The sequence below is a fragment of the Muntiacus reevesi genome, chromosome X (genome assembly GCF_963930625.1).
Source record: "Muntiacus reevesi chromosome X, mMunRee1.1, whole genome shotgun sequence".
NCBI classification, from domain to species: domain Eukaryota; kingdom Metazoa; phylum Chordata; class Mammalia; order Artiodactyla; family Cervidae; genus Muntiacus; species Muntiacus reevesi.
This window is the reverse complement of record NC_089271.1, coordinates 123,069,535-123,092,809: the sequence shown is the minus strand read 5'-3', so window position 1 is coordinate 123,092,809 and position 23,275 is coordinate 123,069,535.

Genomic DNA, 23,275 nt, shown 5'->3' with positions numbered 1-23,275 from the left:
TTTATTGCTTTCCATTACCTTGGGGAACAGAGACTTATGTTAAACCACATATATTTGAAATGTCCAGCTTCTTATCTGAACTGGATTCTTAGTGATACAAATGATAAGTTTGTTGTTCAGTCACTAAGTTATGTCCGAGTCTTTGTGACCCTATGGACTGCAGCATGCCAACCTTCCTTGTTCTTCACTATCTCCCTGAGTTTCCACAAACTCATGTCCATTGAGTCGGTGATGCCATCCAACTATCTCTTCCTCTGTCATCCCATTCTCCTGCTCTCAATCCTTTCCAGCATCAGGATCTTTTCCAATGAGATTGTTTTTCCATCAGGTGGCCAAAGTATTTCTCCACTGATCTCCAGTAGCATATTGGGTGCCCAATACCGACCTGGGGAGTCCCTCTTTCAGTATCATATCATTTTGCCTTTTCATACTGTTCATGGGGTTCTCAAGGCAAGAATACTGAAGTGGTTTGCCATTCCCTTCTTCAGTGGACCACATTCTGTCAGACCTCTCCACCATGACCCGTCTGTCTTGGTGGCCCCACATGGCATGGCTTAGTTTCATTGAGTTAGACAAGACTGTGGTCCTATGATCAGACTGGCTAGTTTTCTGATTATGGTTTTAGTGTGTCTGACCTCTGGTGCCCTCTCGCAACACCTACCATCTTACTTGAGCTTCTCTTACCTTGGACATGGGGTATCTCTTTACGGCTGCTCCAGCAAAGCACAGCCGCTGCTCCTTACCTTGGACATGGGGTTGTTCCTCTCAGCCGTGGCCCCTGCCCTCGGGCATGGGGTAGCTCCTCTCGACTGCCACCCTTGACCTCCTACATGGGATAGCTCGTCTTGGCTGCCGCCTCTGACCTCAGGCGTGGGGTAGCTCCTCTCAGCCACTCCTGTGGCATCACAGCCCAGCGCTCTCAGCCACCACCCCTGACTTTGGGTGAGGGGTAGCTCCTCATGGCCACGCTTCTGCGTGGTCTGCCACAGCCGGCGCGCTTCTGCCACTTGTGGATGTGACTGGTGATAGAAGGAAGGTCTGGTGCTTTAAGAGCAATATTGTACAGGAACCTGGAATGATAGGTCCATGAATCAAGGCAAATTGGAAGTGGTCAAACAGGAGATGGCAAGAGTGAATGTCGGCATTCTAGGAATCACTGAACTAAAATGGCAGGAATGGGTGAATTTAACTCAGATGACCATTATAGCTACTACTGTGGGCAGGAATCCCTTAGAAGAAGTGGAGTAGCCATCATGGTCAACAAAAGAGTCTGAAATGCGGTACTTGGATACAATCTCAAAAATGACAGAATGATCTTTGTTTGGTTCCAAGGCAAACCATTCAGTATTATGGTAATCCAAGCCTATGCCCCAACCAGTAATACTGAAGAAGTTGAAGGTGAACGGTTCTATGAAGACCTACAAAATCTTCTAGAACTAACACCCAAAAAAGATGCCCTGTTCATCATAGGGGACTGGAATGCAAAAGTAGGAAGTCAAGAAACACCTGGAGTAACAGGCAAATTTGGCCTTGGAGTACAGAATGAAGCAGGGCAAAGGCTAATAGAGTTCTGCCAAGAGAATGCACTGGTCATAGCAAACACCCTCTTCCAACAACACAAGAGAAGACTCTACACATGGACATCACCAGATGGTCAACACTGAAATCAGATTGATTATGTTCTTTGCAGCCAAAGATGGAGAAGCTCAATAGAGTCAGCAAAAAATAAGACCAGGAGCTGACTGTGGCTCAGATCATGAACTCCTTATTGCCAAATTCAGACTTAAATTGAAGAAAGTAGGAAAAACCACTAGACCATTCAGGTATGACCTAAATCAAATCCCTTATGACTATACAGTGGAAGTGAGAAATAGATTTAAGAGACTAGATCTGATAGAGAAAGTGTCTGATGAACTATGGACGGAGATTCATGACATTGTACAGGAGACAGGGATCAAGATCATACTCATGGAAAAGGAATGCAAAAAGACAAAATCGTTTTCTGAGGAGGCCTCACAAATAGCTGTGAAAATAAGAGAACTGAAAAGCAAAGGAGAAAAGGAAAGATACTCCCTTTTGAATACAGAGTTCCAAAGAATAGCAAGGAGAGATAAGAAAGCCTTCCTCAGCAATCAATGCAAAGAAATAGAAGCAAAGAACAGAATGGGAAGGACTAGAGATCTCTTCAAGAAAATTAGAGATACCAAGGGAACATTTCATGCAAAAATGGGTTCGATCAAGAACAGAAATGGTATGGACTTAAAAGAAGCAAAAGATATTAAGAAGAGGTCGCAAGAATACACAGAAGAACTGTACCAAAAAAAAGCTTCATGACCCAGATAATCATGATGGGGTGATCATTCACATAGAGCCAGACATCCTGAGATGTGAAGTCAATTGGGCCTTAGAAAGCATCACTATGAACAAAGCTAGTGGAGGTGATGGAATTCCAGCTGAACTATTTCAAATCCCCAAAGATGACGCTGTGAAAGTGCTGCACTCAATATGGTAGCAAATTTGGAAAACTCAGCAGTGGCCACAAGACTGGAAAAGGTCCGTTTTCATTCCAATCCCAAAGAAAGGCAATACCAAAGAATGCTCAAACTACCACACAATTGCACTCATCTCTCACGCTAGTAAAATAATGCTCAAAATTCTCCAAGCCAGACTTCAGCAATACATGAACCGTGAACTTCCAGATGTTCAAGCTGGTGTAGGAAAGGCAGAGGAACAGAGATCAAATTGCCAAGATCCGTTGGATCACTGAAAAAGCAAGAGAGTTCCAGAAAAACATCTATTTCTGCTTTATTGACTATGCCAAAGCCTTTGACTGTGTGGATCACAACAAACTGTGGAAAATTCTGAGAGAGATGGGAATACCAGACAACCTGACCTACCTCTTGAGAAACCTGTATGCAGGTCAGGAAGCAACAGTTAGAACTGGACGTGGAAGAACAGACTGGTTCCAAATAGGAACAGGAGTACATCAAGGCTGTATATTGTCACCCTGCTTATTTAACTTATATGCAGAGTACATCATGAGAAACGCTGGGCTGGAAGAAGCACAAGCTGGAATCAAGATTGCCGGGAGAAATATCAATAACCTCAGATATGCAGATGGCACCACCCTTATGGCAGAAAGTGAAGAGGAACTAAAGAGCCTCTTGATGAAAGTGAATGAGGAGAGTGAAAAATTTGGCTTAAAGCTCAGCATTCAGAAAACTAAGATCATGGCATCTGGCCCCATCACTTCATGGGAAATAAATGGGGAAACAGTGGAAATAGTGTCAGACTTTATTTTGGGGGGCTCCAAAATCTCTGCAGATGGTGACTGTAGCCATGAAATTAAAAAACGCTTACTCCTTGGAAGGAAATTTATGACCAACTTGGGCAGCATATTAAAAAGCAGAGACATTACTTTGCCAACAAGGGTTCATCTAGTCAAGGCTGTAGTTTTTTCAGTGGTCATGTATGGATGTGAGAGTTGGACTGTGAAGAAAGCTGAGTGCAGAAAAATTGATGCTTTTGAACTGTGGTGTCGAAGAAGACTCTTGAGAGTCCCTTGGACTGCAAGGAGATCCCACCAGTTCATCGTAAAGGAGATCAGTCCTGGGTGTTAATTGGAAGGACTGATGCTGAAGCTGAAACTCCAATACTTTGGCCACCTCATGCGAAGAGTTGACTCACTGGAAAAGACCCTGATGCTGGGAAAGATTGAGGGCAGAAGGAGAAGGGGATGACAGAGGGTGAGATGGCTGGATGGCATCACCGACTCGATGGACATGAGTTTGAGTGGACTCCGGGAGTTGGTGATGGACAGGGAGCCCTGGCTTGCTGCGATTCATGGGGTCACAAAGAGTTGGACACGACTGAGAGACTGAACTGATATGCATGCATATAAAAAAAGATTAAGTAATCAAGGTAAAATTCTTTAAAAACATACATGGTTTTTACAGGTATATTTTTTGAAAGCATTTAAAAAGCACCAACAGTTTGAAGAAACCACTGACATAACATTGATGCCACAAATAAGGATGGGCTTACTTATGTTTTGGTGTGACAAAACAATCTGTTGTCCTATAAAAGTAGTCTTTAATTATTGAGCTTGTTTAAAGAAAATATTCATGATAATGAGAAGTATTTTTATATGGATATACAACAGGTAACAGAAAAAAAGTATACAGTATAACAAATGGATTTCTCTTTCAATGTCTGCTGTATGTGTCTGGTGTCTATTGTCAGGAATATCTGATTACATAATTTTAAGCAACTAATTTTAGTAAGTCAAAATACATGGAAAGTGGGAAATGCACAGCAGTTCCTTGAGAAATGAAACACCAAATCGTAGCCACCAGTGACATATTTTTTCAATTAAAAAAGATAGAATATACACTTAAAGGTCTGAAACTCTATTAGGTGCTAAAATTAAATAATATATGATTAACAAAAAGAATGAAAGTTGAGGATATTAGGCTTTATCTTCAAAATACGCAACCCCTAATCTCTAGGCAAAACCAACTCCTTTGGTCTTACAAGCAGAAGAGAATCTGCTAATGCCACTAACTTTCAAGCAAAGATCTTCAATATGGTAATTTAGGTTAGATGGATGACTTTCCTAAAATTCTATTGAAATTATATATATATATATATATATATATGTACACACACACACACACAGAGAGGATAGTTGTCTTGAACAGGCTGTGGCTCTGCACATGAAGAAGCAAGGAAAGGAAAACTGAGTGTATTTCTCACTGCCAGCCTCACTAAGTGTTCAGTTCATAATGCTGGGGTGTCATTCAGAATGAAGTTCATCATTGACTCCAGCCCTAACTCCAGAGTCTTGATTCAAAGATTTTTCCTGGTGGAAAAGCAGAGAACTGAGAAGAGACAGAGTCAAAAAGGGGCCTGCCCAAACCACTGATATACAACAAATATCATATACCACAAAGATTACACCCCTCTGAGGAGCAACATCAGAAGCTTAACACTGCAGGAGGAAAATAGATGGCAAAGATAATCTGCCAAACCACGAAATAAATTTAAAAAGCAAAAAAACAGTAACAAAGCCCAGAGATTTTGAGGAGCCAGTCCCCAAGGTTACTATATTATCTAAAGTTTCACTATAGAGGAGTGATATTTACATATCCCACTGGAACTTTTAGTGTAATTTTGAAACTCACTGTGGTAAGTTAAAGTATATATTGGATTAGTGAAAATGTTCATTTGGGTTTTTCCATAAGGTGCTACAAAAACCCCCAAAAATATTTGGCCAACCCAATATAATGTAAGCCACAGAAAAACCACTCTGTAGATAACTTAAATGGAGAAGGCAATGGCACTCCACTCCAGTACTCTTGCCTGGAAAATCCCAGGGACAGGGGAGCCTGGTCGGCTGCAGTCCATGGGGTCGCTACGAGTCGGGCATGACTGAAGTGACTTAGCAGCAGCAGCAGCAGATAACTCAAATAAAATAGTGAACAAAATCATTAAGGATTTTAAATGCCACACTAGAAAACAGTGAAGAAGTATTAGAGGGACAAAAAATGTATGAATGAAATAGAAAAAAAAAGTATAAAATGGCAGACAATATCAAAGTATGACAAAATTTTAGATGTAAGTATATTATTCAAACCAATCAAAAGACATTATTAGACTAGATAAAACATGATGATCCTATATAATGGCCAAGGAGAGAGACTGAGATTTAAAGGCAATGATTGAAAGTAAAAGGACAGAAAAAGATATGATGCAAACAGTAACCTGAATAAAGTTGCTTCTATATTAATATTAGATAAACTTCAAAAAAATGTTACTAGAGATAAAGGATATTTTTAGAACTATAAAAATGTTGATACATCAGAAAGCTTTAACAACTATATAAATACATAAATCAAAAGGGGATAAAAATGGAAAGCAGACAATTAAAAATACAGTTGGAGACTTTAATACTGAACTTTCAATAACAGAACAAAGGTAGAAGTTCATCAGAGAAATAGGGGAGTAAAATGGGAAAGACTAGAGATCTCTTCAAGAAAATTAGAGATAAAAAGGGAAAAATTCATGCAAAGATGGGCACAATAAAGGACAGAAATGGAGTGGACCTAACAGAAGCAGAAGATATTAAGAAGAGGTGGAAAGAATACACAGAAGAACTGTACAAAAAAGATCTTCACCACCCAGATAATCACGATGGTGTGATCACTCACCTAGAGCCAGACATCCTGGAATGCGAAGTCAAGTGGGCCTTAGGAAGCAACGCTATGAAGAAAGCTTGTGGAGGTGATAGAATTCCAGCTGAGCTATTTCAAATCCCCAAAGATGATGCTGTGAAAGTGCTGCACTCAATATACCAACAAATTTGGAAAACTCAGCAATGGCCACAGGACTGAAAGGGTCAGTTTTCATTCCAATCCAAAAGAAAGGCAATGCCAAGGAATGCTCAAGCAACCACACAATTGCACTCATCTCACATGCTAGTAAAGTAATGCTCAAAATTCTCCAAGTCAGGCTTCAACAGTACATGAACTGTGAACTTTCAGATGTTCAAGCTGGATTTAGAAAAGGCAGAGGAACCAGAGATCAAATTGCCAACACCCACTGGATCAGTGAAAAAGCATGAGAGTTCCAGAAAAACATCTACTTTTGCTTTATTGACTATGCCAAAAATTTGACTGTGGAAAATTCTTGAATAGATAGGAATACCAGACCATGTTACCTGCCTCCTGAGAAATCTGTATGCAGGTCAAGAAGCAACAGTTAGAACTGGACATGGAATAATAGACTGGTTCCAAATTGGGAAAGGAGTACCTCAAGGCTATATATAGCCACCTTGCTTATTTAACTTATATGCAGAGTACATCATGAGATATGCTGGACTGGATGAAGGACAAGTTGGGATGAAATTTTCTGGGAGAAATATCAATAACCTCAGATATGCAGATGACACCACCCTTATGGCAGAAAGCGAAAAAGAACTAAAGAGCTTCTTGATGGAAGTGAAAGAGGAGGGTGAAAAAGTTGGCTTAAAACTGAACGTTCAGAAAACTAAGATAATGGCATCTGGTCACATCACTTCATGGCAAATAGATAGAAAAACAGTGGAAACAGTGACAGACTTTATTTTTTGGGGGAGGGGGCTACAAAATCACTGCAGACGGTGACTACAGCCATGAAATTAAAAGACACTTACTCCTTGGAAGAAAAATTATGACCAAGCCAGACAGAACATTACAAAGCAGAGACATTACTTTGCCAACAAAGGTCCATCTAGTCAAGGCTATGTTTTTTCCAGTAGTCATGTACGGATGTGAGAGTTGGGGCTATAAAAAAGCTGAGCACTGAAGAACTAATGCTTTTGAACTGTGGTGTTGGAGAAGATTCTTGAGAGTCCCTGGGACTGCAAGGAGATCCAACCAGTCCATCCTAAAGGGAATCAGTCCTGAATATTCATTGGAAGGACTGATGCTGAAGTTGAAACTCCAATATTTTGGCCACCTGATGTGAAGAACTGACTCATTGGAAAAGACCCTGGTGCTAGGAAAGATTGAAGGCAGGAGGAGAAGAGAACGACAGAGGATGAGATGGCTGGATGGCATCACCAATTCAATGGACATGAGTTTGAGTAAACTCCGAGAGTTGGTGATGGACAGGTATGCTGCAGTCCCTGTGGTTGCAGGCCTGGCATGCTGCAGTCCATTAGGTCTCAAAGAATCAGACACGACTGAGCCACTGAACTGAACTGAGTGACACAATAAACCAACTAGGCCTAACTGATATCTAATAAAACATTTCATTCAACAACAGCATCATATACATCTTTATCAAGTACACATGAAACATTCTCCAGGAGAGAAAATATTCTAGGCCATGAAGTAAACAACAAATTTTTAACAGGACATAAGTAATACAAAACACGTTTTTTTACCCCAATGAAGTGATAAATTCATTGGTAAATATAAATATATCAATTCAGAATGCTCTAATTATTTGGTAGGTGAATCCATTTTAGCTCTGGTATAAAAGACACAAGTATTAAAAATAACTGTGGATGAAATAATTTGTTAATACATACATCACATCAGTTCAGTTGCTCAGTCATGTCTGGCTCTTTGTGACCCCAGCAAAGAGGGATCTTTGGACTGCAGCACACCAGGCTTCCCTGTCCATTGCCAACTCCTGAAGCTTACTCAAACTCATGTCCATAAAGTCAGTGATGCTATCCAACCATCTCATCCTCTGGAGTTTTGGCTTCAACATCAGTTCCTCCAGTGAATATTCAGGACTGATTTCCTTTAGGAGAGATTGATTGGATCTCCTTGCAGTTCAAGGAACTCTCAAGAGTATTCTCCAACACCACAGTTCAAAAGCATCAATTTTTTGGCATTCAACATTCTTTATAGTCCACCTCTCACACCATACATGAATACTGGAAAAACCATAGCTTTGACTAGACGGATCTTTGTTGCCAAAGTAATGTCTCTGCTCTTTAGTATGCTGTCTAGGTTGGTCATAGCTTTTCTTCCAAGGAACAAGCGTCTTTTAATTTCATGGCTGCTGTCACCAGCTGTTGTGATTTTGAAACTCCCCCCCAAAAAATAAAATGTCTCACTGTTTCCATTGTTTCCCCCATGTATTTTCCATGACGTGATGGGACCAGATGCCATGACCTTAGTTTTCAGAATGTTGTTTGAAGCCAACTTTTTCACTCTCTTCTTTCACTTTCATCAAGAGGCTCTTTAATTCTTTTCACTTTCTGCCATAATTGTGGTGTCATCTGCATATCTGAGGTTATTGATATTTCTTCTGACAATCTTGATTCCAGCTTGTGCCTCATGCAGCCCACCATTTCGCATGATGTACTCTGCATATGTTAAATAAGCAGTTAAGTAAATCAAGACCATCCCCACAAAAAAGAAATGAAAAAGGCAAAATGGTTGCCTGAGGATACCTTACAAATAGCTGAGAAAAGAAGAGATGCTAACAGTAAAGGAGAAAAGGAAAGATATACCCATATGAATGCAGAGTTCCAAAGAGCAGCAAGGAGAGATAAGAAAGTCTTGGCTATTGTAAACAGTGCTGTGAGGAACACTGGGGTACACATGTCTCTTTCAATTCTGGTTTCCTCAGTGTGTATGCCCAGCAGTGGGATTGCTCGGTCCTATGGTAGTTCTGTTTCCAGTTTTTTAAGGAATCTCTGCACTGTTCTCCAGAGTGGCTGTACTAGTTTGCATTCCCACCAACACTGTAAGAGGGTTCCTTTTTTCTCCTCGCCCTCTCCAGCATTTATTGTTTGTAGACTTTTTGATAGCAGACATTCTGACTGGTGTGAGATGGTACCTCACTGTGGTTTTGATTTTCATTTCACTGATAATGAGTGCTATTGAACATCTTTTCATGTATTTGTTAGCCATCTGTATGTCTTCTTTGGAGAAATGGAAGCAACCTAGATATCCATTGGCAGATGAATGGATAAGAAAGCTGTGGTACATATACTCAATGGAATGTTCCTCAGCTATTAAAAAGAATGCATTTGAATGAGTTCTAATTAGGTGGATGAAACTGGAACCTATTTTATAGAGTGAAGTAAGTCAGAAAGAAAAACACCAATACAGTATATTAACGCATATATGTGGAATTTAGAAAGATTGTAACAGTGACCCGATATGCAAGACAGAAAAAGAGACACAGATGTAAAGATTAGACATTTGGACTTTGTGGGAGAAGGCAAGGGTGGAATGATTTGAGAGAATAGCACTGAAACTATATATTATCATATGTGAAATAGATTGCCAGTCCAGGTTCGATGCATGAGACATGGTGCTCAGGACTGGTGCACTGGGATGACCTGGAGGGATGGGATGCGGAGGGATGTGGAAGGTGGGTTCAGGATGCGGAACACACGGACACCCATGGTTGATTCATGTCAATATATGGCAAAAACCACTACAATATTGTAAAGTAATTAAGCCTCCAATTAAAATAAATAACTTAATTTAAAAAAATAATAAAATAGAAAAGAAAGTCTTCCTCAGTGATCAATGCAAAGAAAACATCACATGAGTAGATGCAAAACAAGACATCAACAGAATAAAACCTGGGCGAAGAGAAGTAAAATGTAGAGTTTTTGTATGCAATTGAAGTTAATTTGCTATTGTTATGAGATGTTGGATATAAGTCTCACAGTAATCTCTACTAGACACACAATAGTTAAAGAAAAGGAAACCAAAGCATTCCACTACAAATAGTCAACAAATCACAAAAGGAAGACAGCAAGAGAGAAAGGAACAAAGAAACAACAAAACAGAAAATAGTGAGTCCTTATTTATTAATATCATTACTTAAAAGGTAAGTGAGTTCAGTTATCTAATCAAAAGATATTGAGTAGATGAATGGATTTTAAGAAACCCCTACTGTGTGTGGCCTACAAGAAATTCACTTTATCTTTAGGGAACCATAGCCTGAGAGAGAAGCAACAGGAAAAAAAATCCATGCAAAAGATAACCAAAGAGAGCAGAAGTGGATATACTTGCTGTGCGATGCTTAGTCACTCAGTTGTGTCTGACTCTGTGACTCCACGGACAGTAGCCCGCCAGGTTCCTCTGTCCATGGGATTCGCTAGGCAATATTGGAATGGGTTGCCATTCCCTCCTCCAGGGAATCTTCACAACCCAGGAATCGAACCAGGGTCTCTTGCATTGCAGGCAGATTGTTTACTAGCTGAGCTACCAGAGAAGCCCCAACTTGCATTTGATCTAATGTATCAGAAGGACTCTCAGTCAAAATTGGTTACAAGAAACAAAGAGGGTCACTATGAAGTGAAGGTCAATTCATAAAGAAGATATAACAAATGTAAATGTATATGTACCCAACATTGGAGAAACTAAATATTTTGAGCAAATATTAGCAGAATTGAAGGGAGAAATAGACAGTAATACAGTAAGAGTAGGAAACTTCAATATCTCACTTTTAATTGTAGATAAATTATTTAGGCAGAAAATTAGTAAGGAAACAACTGTCTTAAACAACAGTATAGTTCAATTGGAACTGACAGAGAAGCAAAGACTGTTCCATTCAGTAGCATCAGAACATACTCTATTAACTGCACACAGATCATTCTCCAGGATAGATAATTTAACCTTGTATGTAAGAGTTTATTTTTGGACTCTCTATTCTATCCCATTTGTCTAGCCTTTATGTCAGTAACACACTTTTGATTGCTGTATATTTATAAAAAAAAAGTGAAATTAAGTGCAATACCTCCAAATCTGGTATTTTCAAGATTGTTTTAGCTATTCATGGTCCCTCGAGATGCCATGTGAATTTTATAATGAATTTTTCTATTTCTGCAAAATAATGTCATTAGATTTTGATAGGGATTGCATTGCGTCTGTAGATCACTTTGGACAGTATTGTCATCTTAAAAATACTATGCCTTCCAATTCATGAATACAGGTTTTCTTTCTCTTTCTTTGTATCTTATGTAATTTCTTTCAGCAGTTTTCTGAATAGATTCATGTCAATATATGGCAAAACCAATACAATATTGTAAAGTAATTAGCCTCCAATTAAAATAAATAAATTTATATTAAAAAAAGAAAAAATAGTCAAATGTAAGAACAGACAGTTCTTATGAAAGGAAATCTGAATATTGAAATAATATATGAAAATTTGTTAACTGGAAAATTGAAATTGCAATTAGATCTATATTTATTACCCTGCCCTTCTCTTACTGAACAATTAAAGTATAAAAGTATTAGGTAGGGCAGAGCAATGTAGTAGTGGGTGGACTGAGGTGAGAAGCCACGATGTAGAGTATTAGAGTATCAGAGCTCTGATCAAGGTAAAGAGAACATTCGTGTGAATGCCAATGCAGAGAAGAGATTTAACATATTATATCCTGAGTAGGTTATGGAGGGTATTAATGTTGAAAGTACAGACTGGCATATATTTTCAGCATCTAAGAATCTCATGGGTTTCAACATATACAGATAGAAACTAAAATAAACACACATGTGACGTGTGTTTGTATGTATGCATGTGTATGATTCTCTAGTTCTGTCCCATTATTTTTTGTGTTTATGTAACAGAATATCCTTGTTTTCTTCACACGTGCACAACATTTTCAGAAATGATGAGACAGGTTGACAACTTACAAGTGGTTTAGAAAAATAAAAGTGATTTGTACTACATGTATAAGTGTTCTCTAAGTTTGTGATTCTTTGGCTGCAAAATAAAATAATAAAACAAATCTGAATTTATCTGTTTTCTTAGACATGAGTTTCAGGAAAATACACATGCTGAAGAACACAGAGCATGGGTACAAATGTGGAAAAAATGAATGTCTTATATGATTATGAAGGATTTAAACTGATTTACTTTGGAGAATATAGTTGAAGACAGATTGGCCAATGAATCAGTCAGTCCTCTCTGAGCTATGTACAATGGAGAAATAGTAAGCATGGACTACTACACAGCAGTAAAAAGGAATGGACTAGACTGATCAGGAGTCAGTAAACCACAGACTATAGGCTAAATTTATTTTACTGTCTATTTTTACATAGTACGCAACAAAGGATGTTTCTAAAAATTTTAAATGGTGACAAAAAACACAGCAGTATTTTGTGACATGTGAAAATTATGTGAAATTCAAATTATAGTGCCCATGAGATTCTGAAGTTGCAACACAGACCATCTGGCTTATAAAGCCTGAAATTTAGTATCTGGCCCTTTACCAAAAAAGTTTGATAGCTTCTATTCTAGATCTATATGTATCCATTTGTCTAAGTCCCTCCAAAAATATTGCATGAAATAAGCAAAATCTGAAATGTGATAAAATGTCTACATGACCAATAGGGTGTTTTTTACCAGCCTCCCCAAAATCCTGTAGAAGGAACTATTCTTTATTGGTTTTACATAGGTTTTAATCTGTACCAATGAAATCACACCTATTTCTCTATATTTATTGTACACATCCTATATTCTCTAGTAAATTTCCTACAGGATTGATTCACCTGTGTAACTCTTATGGGACAAAGAAAAATGCTTTGAATTAGGAGGTTGCAATGGTTATTAATAAATATGAATAAATTAAATAAATTAAATTTTTCTGTAGTAATTTTTAGTAACATGAAGGAGGACTTCTATTGAATTACCTCCTATGCCAAACAGTGTCATGAAAAGCAATAGAGAATACAATTATCATTAAATAAATATTTTTCAGCTTGATTTTCTCTAAAACTCTTTGCTGGTATTTGTGAAAAAATGTTTATCTTATTTTATGAAAGATAAATTCAAAATTATTAGCATGCCAAAATTCTTAGGAAGGCACTAAATGTCCTTTTAAATTCTAGATTTATATTCTCCTACTTGCCCATACAAATAACTGACCAAAGCCATACTGAATTCCTCGTCATTTTTCACGTCTTTTGTGGCCTTCTTTTCCCCTCCTCATCTCTGCTTTGTGAAAGACTAGTCATTCTTCATGTTTCAATAATATAAATATCATATACTAAATATTCCAGGAAGAATCATTGTTCAATATGACATTTTATTACCTGTTAAAACCCTGAGTACATTGGAAAGTACTATACATATTTCTATTATATCTACCACTTGACTGAGAATTTCTGATGGCATCAGTGTCTTTAATATGTAGAATTTCCAGTGCCCGACCCAGGATGTGAATTTCCAGTAAATATTTGTTTTAAATGAATGAATTAAAATCTCTGTTTGATGCACTCAATAAGCAAGAGTAATAACTTCACAAGCATATAATGCTTTATTTTTGAAAATCATGTATAATTTGACATCCTTTATTTTATTCAAGAAACAAATCTGCAGGGTAAGTAAAGATTCATGTCACATGGAGGGTAAGCATTCGTAAAAATTATTAAGAAAATGAAGTTTATTTTCTGCATCATCTTGTCTCTATTTCATCATGCTCCTACTTGCCTGACACTTCTTTCAATTTTTCCCTGTGTCCATCTATCTGGCCGAGTTCTACCTATGATGGAACTTCACATAATTTGACAAGATCAACCATATGAAAATATACTTGCCTTCTCTTTTTTCATTTCTGAGTAATTTTTCCTCAAATCATTATCATCATCATCATCATTGTCATTGTCATCATCATTATCATCAAAGAAAAGATTAAAAAAAAATAACTTTCTGAGAGCCCTCCATGTAATATTTTAGTCTGATTTTGGAAGCTCTCTCTGGCATCACTGAATCAATGGACATGAATTTGAGCAAACTCAGGGAGATAGTGAAAGACAAGGAAGTCTGGAGTGCTGCAGTTCATGTGGTCACAAAGAGTTGGATGCAACTTAGTGACTGAACAACAACAATCTGGTATACAAGAATCAACTCTCTATTGGAGATCACTCACTTTACCTAACATAATCCTACTCTTGCACATAGCACTAAGTTCTGGTTGAAAAAATGAAATAGAGCAGTCTAGCACCCGTTAGCATTTATAATATGAAATAGAAATTTGTGTAATTTGTCCTTCCATGGTTAAAAGAGTTAGTGGCCTATTAATAATTTACACATGATATTCTTTGTACATCTATTTTACTAATTGAAACTGATAAAATTATACAGTGAAACAATTTCTTTTGTTTTATCATGATGAAAGTCCAAAACTGAATCTGAGTAGTGTTTCATCATTTTAAATCCCCAAACATGTTTTTAAATAGCAATATGATTATTCATAGAACTATATTGAAATAATTAGAATTAAATATGGATGGACTAATTATTACATCAGATGAACACACCAATATTTATCAAAACATTTGAATGCTTGTTTTTAATGATTCAAAGAATCATTCCACCAGTGATTATGCAATTTTAGAATAGCTTCATTTGCCAACAATACCTTGATCAGAGCATAATATTCCTATATACAAAGAGAAAATAAATTTTGAAAAATTAAAACTTCTCACATAAATAAATCCATCACACTAATTCTCTTTAGAAACATATCCCACCATCTTTTTCATGGCTATTAAAAAGAGAATGTCTCTTCCCTGGTGGCTCAGTGGTAAAGAATCTGCCTGCCAATGAAGGAGATGTGGGTTCCACCCCTGATCCAAGAAGATCCCACATACTGCGGAGCAACTAAGCCCAGTATGCCATAACTATTGAGCCTGTACTCTAGAGCCCAGAAGCTGCAACTACTGAGCCCACATGCTGCAAATAGTGAAGACCACGCACCCTAGAGCCCATGCTCTGCAATGAGAGACCACAACGAGAAACTCACACACCGCAGCTAGAGTAGCCCCCGCTCGCCACAACTAGAGAAAAGCCCATGCACCAATGAAGATCTAGCACAGCCAAAAATAAATTTTGAAAATAGGGAATGTCTCTGTTTGTGTATTATTATTTTTTTTTACTTTAAATGGCATTATTTTTTTCCATTTATTTTTATTAGTTGGAGGCTAATTACTTTACAATATTGTAGTGGTTTTTGTATTTTAAAACTTTATGGCTTAAAATGAACACTTTTTTTCTAACAATTTTCTGGGTTGCCTAAAATCAACTGGGCTGTTACATGCTGTATGTTTTCAGCTGAAGCTGCATTTATCTGTGAGTTGAGTTGGGTTTGAGATGCCTAGAACAATTTTACTCACCTATATGGCAAGTCAGCTAGGGTAGCTAGAATAAATATCAGTCAGTTATCCTTTTGACCCTTGTGTTGTCTTACTATCCAGCAGTTTTACTTGAGTTCTGTTACATGGTACTGAATCTCAATGGGTAGAAAATGGAAGCTACAAGATCTTTTCTAGGGACTGGGTTTGGAAATCTCATCATAACTTTCATATTTTATTAGTCAAAGCAAGTCACAAGAGCAAGCCCACACTTTAAGGAAAAGCAAAGAGAATGTATCTTTTGAGAGAGAGGGAGAAGAAATGTAAAAGTATAGGAAGAAATATTAGTGGCATCTTTGCAAACATCCCAATACACCCTCAGGCCACAATAATCCACATATCTCCCTGATGCAAAATACACTAATTCTTATTCTTCACTCCATCCAATATCATTTTTTGCTATGACATCAATACAAAATCAAAGGTTTCATTATGAGCATTATGTTCAGAAGTAGATAAAGCTCTTTAAGCAAAAAAAGTCTTGTTCTGGAAACCTATGAACTAAAACAAATATTTGCCCCCAGACACCCAACATGCTAAGGTAACACACAACTAAAATAATAATGATCACAGTTTAATTTACATCATTTGAAAAAAGGCACACCTGTACACTGATCTGTTCAAAAGATAAGAAATTGTGCCAGGGACATATAATGAATTTCCCCTTCTTGTTGACAGAAGATGTTCCTTGATTAAGGTCCACTTGTAATTTTATGGAAATAGTTTCTTAATCCACTGTTCTTGGTAGTTCTTGGCTCTACTCTTTAAGTCCTTATTTTTCCATAATATATGATCTATGTTAGCAATTGAATAATTCCCTCCATCTTTTTATTGCCAATAGAAAATTTGTAGACAGGGTCTTATTTTGAACTATCACTATACTTTTAGTCCAGGATGCTGTTTCAAGTATAATTCTCTTAAAACTTTTGTGGGTTTTCAGTGAAGCTTATTTCAAATCATCTTATGCCACAATCATAATTCTTTCTTAGATTTACCTCTCTCTACTGTGAAAGTGGCAGGCTGCTGTGGGACAACATTTGGAAAATTTACTTAGTGAAGGGGAGCAAACAAATATTGTCAAGGTCTTGACAAAGATTTTTACAGCTATACATTTGATTTTATCCTGATTTTTAGGCTAAGTTTTACTGGTCTCACTATCACCTGTGTCATTTGGCATTTCTTACTATGAAAATTTTTTGCCTGCTTGAGAGATTGTTTTGGGTCATAATTAATTTTCCTTACTTAGTTTATCTTTCTCTTGTAAGACTTTATCATACTCTCTTAAAGTAAGCTATTTGACAATTTCAAATCTCTGATCAGTAATCTCCTCAGCCAGTATAACAAAACACTTAACACAACATGACTTAAAATTTCGATGAATATTATTTCTAATGATTCTGTGAGTTGTCTTGTCTTTGTTGTGCACTTTCTTTTTTTTATTTTATTAAGTTAAAGAATATTGATTTACAACATTGTGCCAATCTTGTTGTACACTTCTTGACAAGATTTGTGCAGATGTAATTCTGCAAATTGCATTCATCCAGGGTCTTCACTGAAGCCAACATGAATTCACTCAAAGTTATGGCAACTTTGCTAGGATGGCTAGAACAACTAAAATTTGGATAGGCTTCTTTCTCACATATGTTTCCTCCACTCGGTTATCCAGACATCCTTTTAGGGTGACTAGTTTTTAAGAAAGAAAATGCAAATTCTTAAGAACTTCTTAAGGCCTAGGCCCAGACATCGCACAACATCAATTCTATCATATTCAATTGTTCACAGTACGTCACACGCCCATTCCAGATTCATGTGAAAAGGAAATAGACTACATTTTCATGAGAGAAGTGGCATGCACTTAGAGGAATAGGAAGAATCAGAAGGCCACTTTTGCATATGATGGGCTTCCTTGACAGCTCAGTTGGTAAAGAATCTGCCTGCAATGCAGTTCGATTCCTGGGTTGGGAAGATCCATGGAGAAGGGATAGGCTACCCACACTAGTATTCTTGGGCTTACATTGTGGCTCAGCTGGTAAAGAATTCACCTTCAATGTGGGAGACCTGGGTTCAATCCCTGGGTTGGGAAGATCCCCTGGAGAAAGGAAAGGCTAATCACTCCAGTATTCTGGCCTAGAGAATTTCACGGACTACATAGGCCATGGGGTCACAAAGAGTCAGACATAACTGAGCAACTTTCACTTTCACTTTGCATATGATTCACCAGAGGTATTGCATTATCCTATATAACACAAAAGAACGACTGATGGGTTTTGATTTTGATTCTGTTATTAGGGATACATCTCACACAACTTAGATATGTTTAGCTGTAGTAATATAAATTATCTAGAATCCAGTTCACTATAACTCTCAAATAATCAGGATTTGTGACATTTCAACCTATCTGGCAGATACTAATGATAACATGTTAATGACAAAATATACAATTCATAGGTAACTTTCAGGAGATGCTCTAGATTTAGTATACAAATGGTTTAGTCTTTGCAGCTTTAGCATATAAACTCATCTACACTATGAAGTGCTATGCTAACAGATGACCCTGAAGCACTGTAGTGTTTTAAAAGAAAAATTTCATTAAAATCACTTTAATGTAGTAGGTAAAAACAAAGTAGACACAGGTATTTTAGAAAACTTTTAAATAATAAAATGTAAGACAATGGGTTTTTTGTGTAATTGTCACTTCAGGAGAGCATTTAAACAGTATTTCTTAGGCATCTATTAAATCAAGGTTTTAATATATTTTGTGAACTCTAAGTTTTAAAGTTAGTTCTATTCAAAGTGCTTTATGTATTCTGGAATCTCAAATAGGAATTATAGATACAATAAGCTGAAGGATTTCAAAAGCATATTTTTAAAACTTAGAATGATGAGTTAGATACAATCATAATTGAATCCAGTTGAAGGCAAATTAAATTGATCAGAGTAGAGGAACAATTCTCATACACTGAAAGGAAGTCTTTATTCAGGATAGAATACTAAATGAAAAAAAATTCTATTCAAAATCCTTGAAATAAGCAATATTTCTTCATAAAATTTAAACTAATTTATAATAACTTCTATCTATCTCTTGATACTTATTCAGAGATTTAAAAAACATTTTAAAGTGGGAGATGGATTTCTTTATTTCACCTTCCGAGTCTTAAAGAAGTTAATCTCTTATAATTTTTCATACTGTATTTGAACATTGATAGAACAAATACGTAAATCATGGGGTTTATATTTTTGTTTCAGAACAACACAAAGGAATGGTTCAAATAAGGAAATATACATGGTATCACAATAAAGAATATTCTTATATTTGTTATTCCATTTAGAGATTAGAATTATTATAGCACTGTGGGTGAAAGTATGAGTAGGAAACAAAAGAATACCAACAGAAATAATAAAGAAATGTATATATACAGTAAGTATGTGTCATGACATAAAATATGATTTTTTGTTACAAAATTTCAATGCATTTCAGCTATTTTTAACTTGGAATGCATTTCTCCCATAGAACCAATGCTATAATTGAAGGTAATTCTCAGGTAATACAATATATACAGTAAATTTGTTGTCCTACTCCAAGAGTTTGAGGAAATTTTTACTTTATTCAATATATTTGGGCAGACTAAAAATATTGTGATTAAGAAAGGAATCTGTGTCTTACCTCTCAGAAGTCATTCAATACTATATCCTAACGTCTCATATTTTATAGCTATAATTTCTCTGGTCTAATTTTTAGTAAATAACTTCAAACCTTTCAGTTCATTAATTTTTTCCTTCTGCTTTGTTTAGTCTGTTATTTAATCCATTCATTATATTTCGGTGTGAGATAGATATTGATTTATAGATATTTACGTACATTCATGGACTTCCCTGGTGGATCAGATGGTAAAGCGTCTGCCTACAATGTGGGAGACCTGGGTTCAATCCCTGGGTCAGGAAGATCTCCTGGAGAAGGAAAAGGCTACCCACTTCAGTACTCTTGCCTGGAAAATCCCAAGGACGGTGGAGCCTGGTAGGCTACAGTCCATGTGGTCGCAAAGAGTCGGACATGACTGAGCGACTTGACTTTCACATATATTCATATCATTTTTATTACTACATATATTTATTTACTTATAGAAACTCTATTTGCTTTTTTAAAAAATATAAACTTATTTAATTGGAGGCTAATACTTTACATACTTGCTTTTTTTAAGGATCACATTCACTTGTCTTTATGGAGGTTCTAGTTGAGGAACTAGTCAGGAGGAGACATGTAAGGGTGATAAAAATGTCTTAGATCTTGATTATGGCAATGGTTACACTACTTACACATTGAATTCTACACTTACAAACAGTGGATTTTATTATATACAAATTATTCCCTAATAAAGTTGAATCTAAATTATAACTAGAATTAACTTCACCATTGCAGGTTTTATTTTGAAAATTATATCTAGAATTGATAGTCAGTCATTCCTAACTAAACAGAAATCTAATAGTAGTTATTTGTTTGGTACTTAGAGTCGTGAATATGTTCCATACAATAATCCAGGATTGATCTCTTACAACATTAATCCAATTATTCTGTATACTTATTATTTTCTATGCTATATTTTAGTTATTAACAGCACTTGTGAAAAGAAATTCAGACATTTGATGTAAATAGGGGAATATGCTTCCTTAATTCAGCTGGTATTTTCAACCATTCAAGCACTTTTTCCCCCCCGTTTATTTTATTAGTTGGAGGCTAATTACTTTACAATATTGTAGTGGTTTTTGTCATACATTGACATGAATCAGCCATGGCATTCAAGCACTTTTTAAACCTTGCCTTTATGTTCCTAAAATATATACAGATTTTTGCTGTTTCCACTACAGTGAATAAAGATTAGTTGGTTAAATAGTTATAAGAAACCAAGCCATACTTTCCTTATTGAAAGAATAAAACAACCGTGGTTAAATGAGGAAACATCAGAAAATGGTGAGTTTCTTGTAAATTACTGAAGTATAGATTGGTTGGATAACAATGTAGAGCTCTATCAAGTTAAACTGAATCATATTGTAGGGGAGGCAAACATCTACCTTTAGTTTATCAGAGTTCTTTTTCACTGGGCCTGAGAATTAAACTGACATAAAACAGATCAACAGGAGAAAAGCATATGAGTTTATTTAATATAAATTCTATATAATATGGGAGCTGTCATAAAGGATGAAGACCCAAGGATGAAGTAAAACCTGCTTCCTTTTATGTTAGGTTGAACAAAGAAAGGCAATTGTGCAAAAGTGACTACTAAACTATGTGTGAAGCCTAAAGGAAGATAACAATTCTTTTAACAAGATCTCTAAACAATTTACTCAGCTTCAACACCTCATCCTTGATGATAATAATGTCATTATCTTTCTGGTATAGGGAAAACATTTTAAAAAAATGGAATGTTACCTCTTACTATAAGAAAAAGAAGGAAGGTCAGAGTTTTTTTGTATTTGCTAATTTTCAAGTGCCTTTAACTCAAAATAGATCAATATGCCAGAGTGGCATATTTTGGAGAGTGGTCTTCTCAATTCCTTCAGTATTTACAAATCCCTGTTTCAAATATTGACATCCTGTTAATATAATTGGCCTAGATTTGTGCCATCTGCCAATTTGATTAACACACTATATAACTGGATTTGCATCATCAATAAAACATAGAATAAAGCATCCATTTGTCTACTTCATCAAGGCTTAAATCAATATATTAATCACTACAGTTTGGAAAATTTTTATATATTTATTTATCTGTCAGTGTGATATCATTGTATTATTATTAGTGGTTCTAATGACCACTATTCTTGTAAAAATTAGACATTCAATAATCCAACCTAGAATTTTGGTTGGATATTTATCAAAAACTGTATGTAGCAATAGATAATTGTGAAAGCTCTGAAATCAGACAGATAAGTGAATTCTGTCTGCCACTTATAAACTCTGTAATGTAGGGCAAGGTACTTAACTTTTCTGAATTTTTACATGAAATAATTTGGGACCTATTTTTGTCTACCTCTGCTAACCTGAATGAATTTCCTATCTGTGGTTAGTGTTTTTCGATTGGAATTAAATGCGAGCTTTGCTATTATATTCTTAGCAATTTATAATTGTAGGAATGATCTCATTTTCATTTTAGAATTAAAGTTCTTTTTCTAGTTTGACATTTTAAAATAGAATAACTCGCCTCTCCATTGAGTCTTCAGATATTGTCAGCAGTGTTTCTCTCCATATCCTGAAATATCAATATCCCTGCATATAACATCAGTTAACAAGGAGGCTTGCATTCATTTGGAACACACAATTTCTCACTTAGAGTCTCATATAAGTAGTCTCCTATTCTAAAGTTTTACCCAATGTACTAATGTATTCCATCTTCACAAGAGTTAAGTTGATCCTCCTTAATAGAGAAAATAACAAAACAGGAGGTGAGCAAATTTGCTTTATTTTTGTTTTCAGTTACCAATAAATGTGTCCCAAACAATAGCCTTATATTTTGTTGGATATATTGGCTTTTTAATATGTTTTATCTTACTGTAGCCAAAAGTATTGCTTGCATTTTCCTTGGGACAGGTACATCACCAGAACTATTTTACTTGTCAACTATGCTGTGTATCTTTTTTGATGTTTTCAAGATAGTGAGTGGGAGGTAAAATCTTGGGTAAGTGGAATTTACTTGTAGTGGTCAAGCAATATACGTAAGTAACATTATGTACTGAAGATTAATGTATTGTCTCAAGTAGAATGATTTAAAGGAACCAGAATACATCATCCCAAAATATGTCTTTTGTCATAAAAATTATTTTGGGTGAAGGCAATTAAAAAGCATTAAGTGCAGAAAAAGCTCCTTATTTTACACTTAAAGGCAGGAAATAAAATCTCCTTTTACTGGTGATGGACTCTTAGCCAAGAGATGGCATCAAAGGAATCTAGAAATAAATCTTGTTAAACTCACCCTTATCTTCTTACTTGCTTCTTTATCATTTACTAACACTAACCCAAATAACAAAGGCTGAGAGTTGAGGAAAGCACGTACATTTTTATTCTATAATTGTCACAAAAGTGGAAAATCAACACAGAAACTCCTGTGTCTTCTGAGAAAGTTTTAATCCCAGCAAACAGTGAATGATCAAAGAATTTGAATAAATTAAAAGTCTCTGGTACATAAGTAATATAAATTGTTATCATCAGGAGGAAGGAAAAAAATTTAAGCGTCTATTTTACAGCCTGGAACAGAAGGTGGGCTATGTTGCAGGCATGCCAAATAATTCTGAAATCCAGTTAGAAGGCAATGTCACTTGATGACAGCTTTCAGCAGATGGACGCTAGCATATGTGCACTGTTAAGTCTGATTAATTGAATGACCACCAATTAGGTTTCTTAGAATTTCTTTTTAAAGGGGGAGAAAGAAATCTGTGAAGCCACATCCTGACAAATTTAAGGCCTGTACACTTTTTAAAGCACTATTCATTGTATATAGATCATGCTTCCAAAAAAAGTTATTATGATTAAAGGGTTCAGCAAATACTTAAATTAATATCTTTGACAAAATAAAGTTTTTATTCTTTTAACTTAAAAATTTTGTCTATATTTTTCTCACTCATAAGGG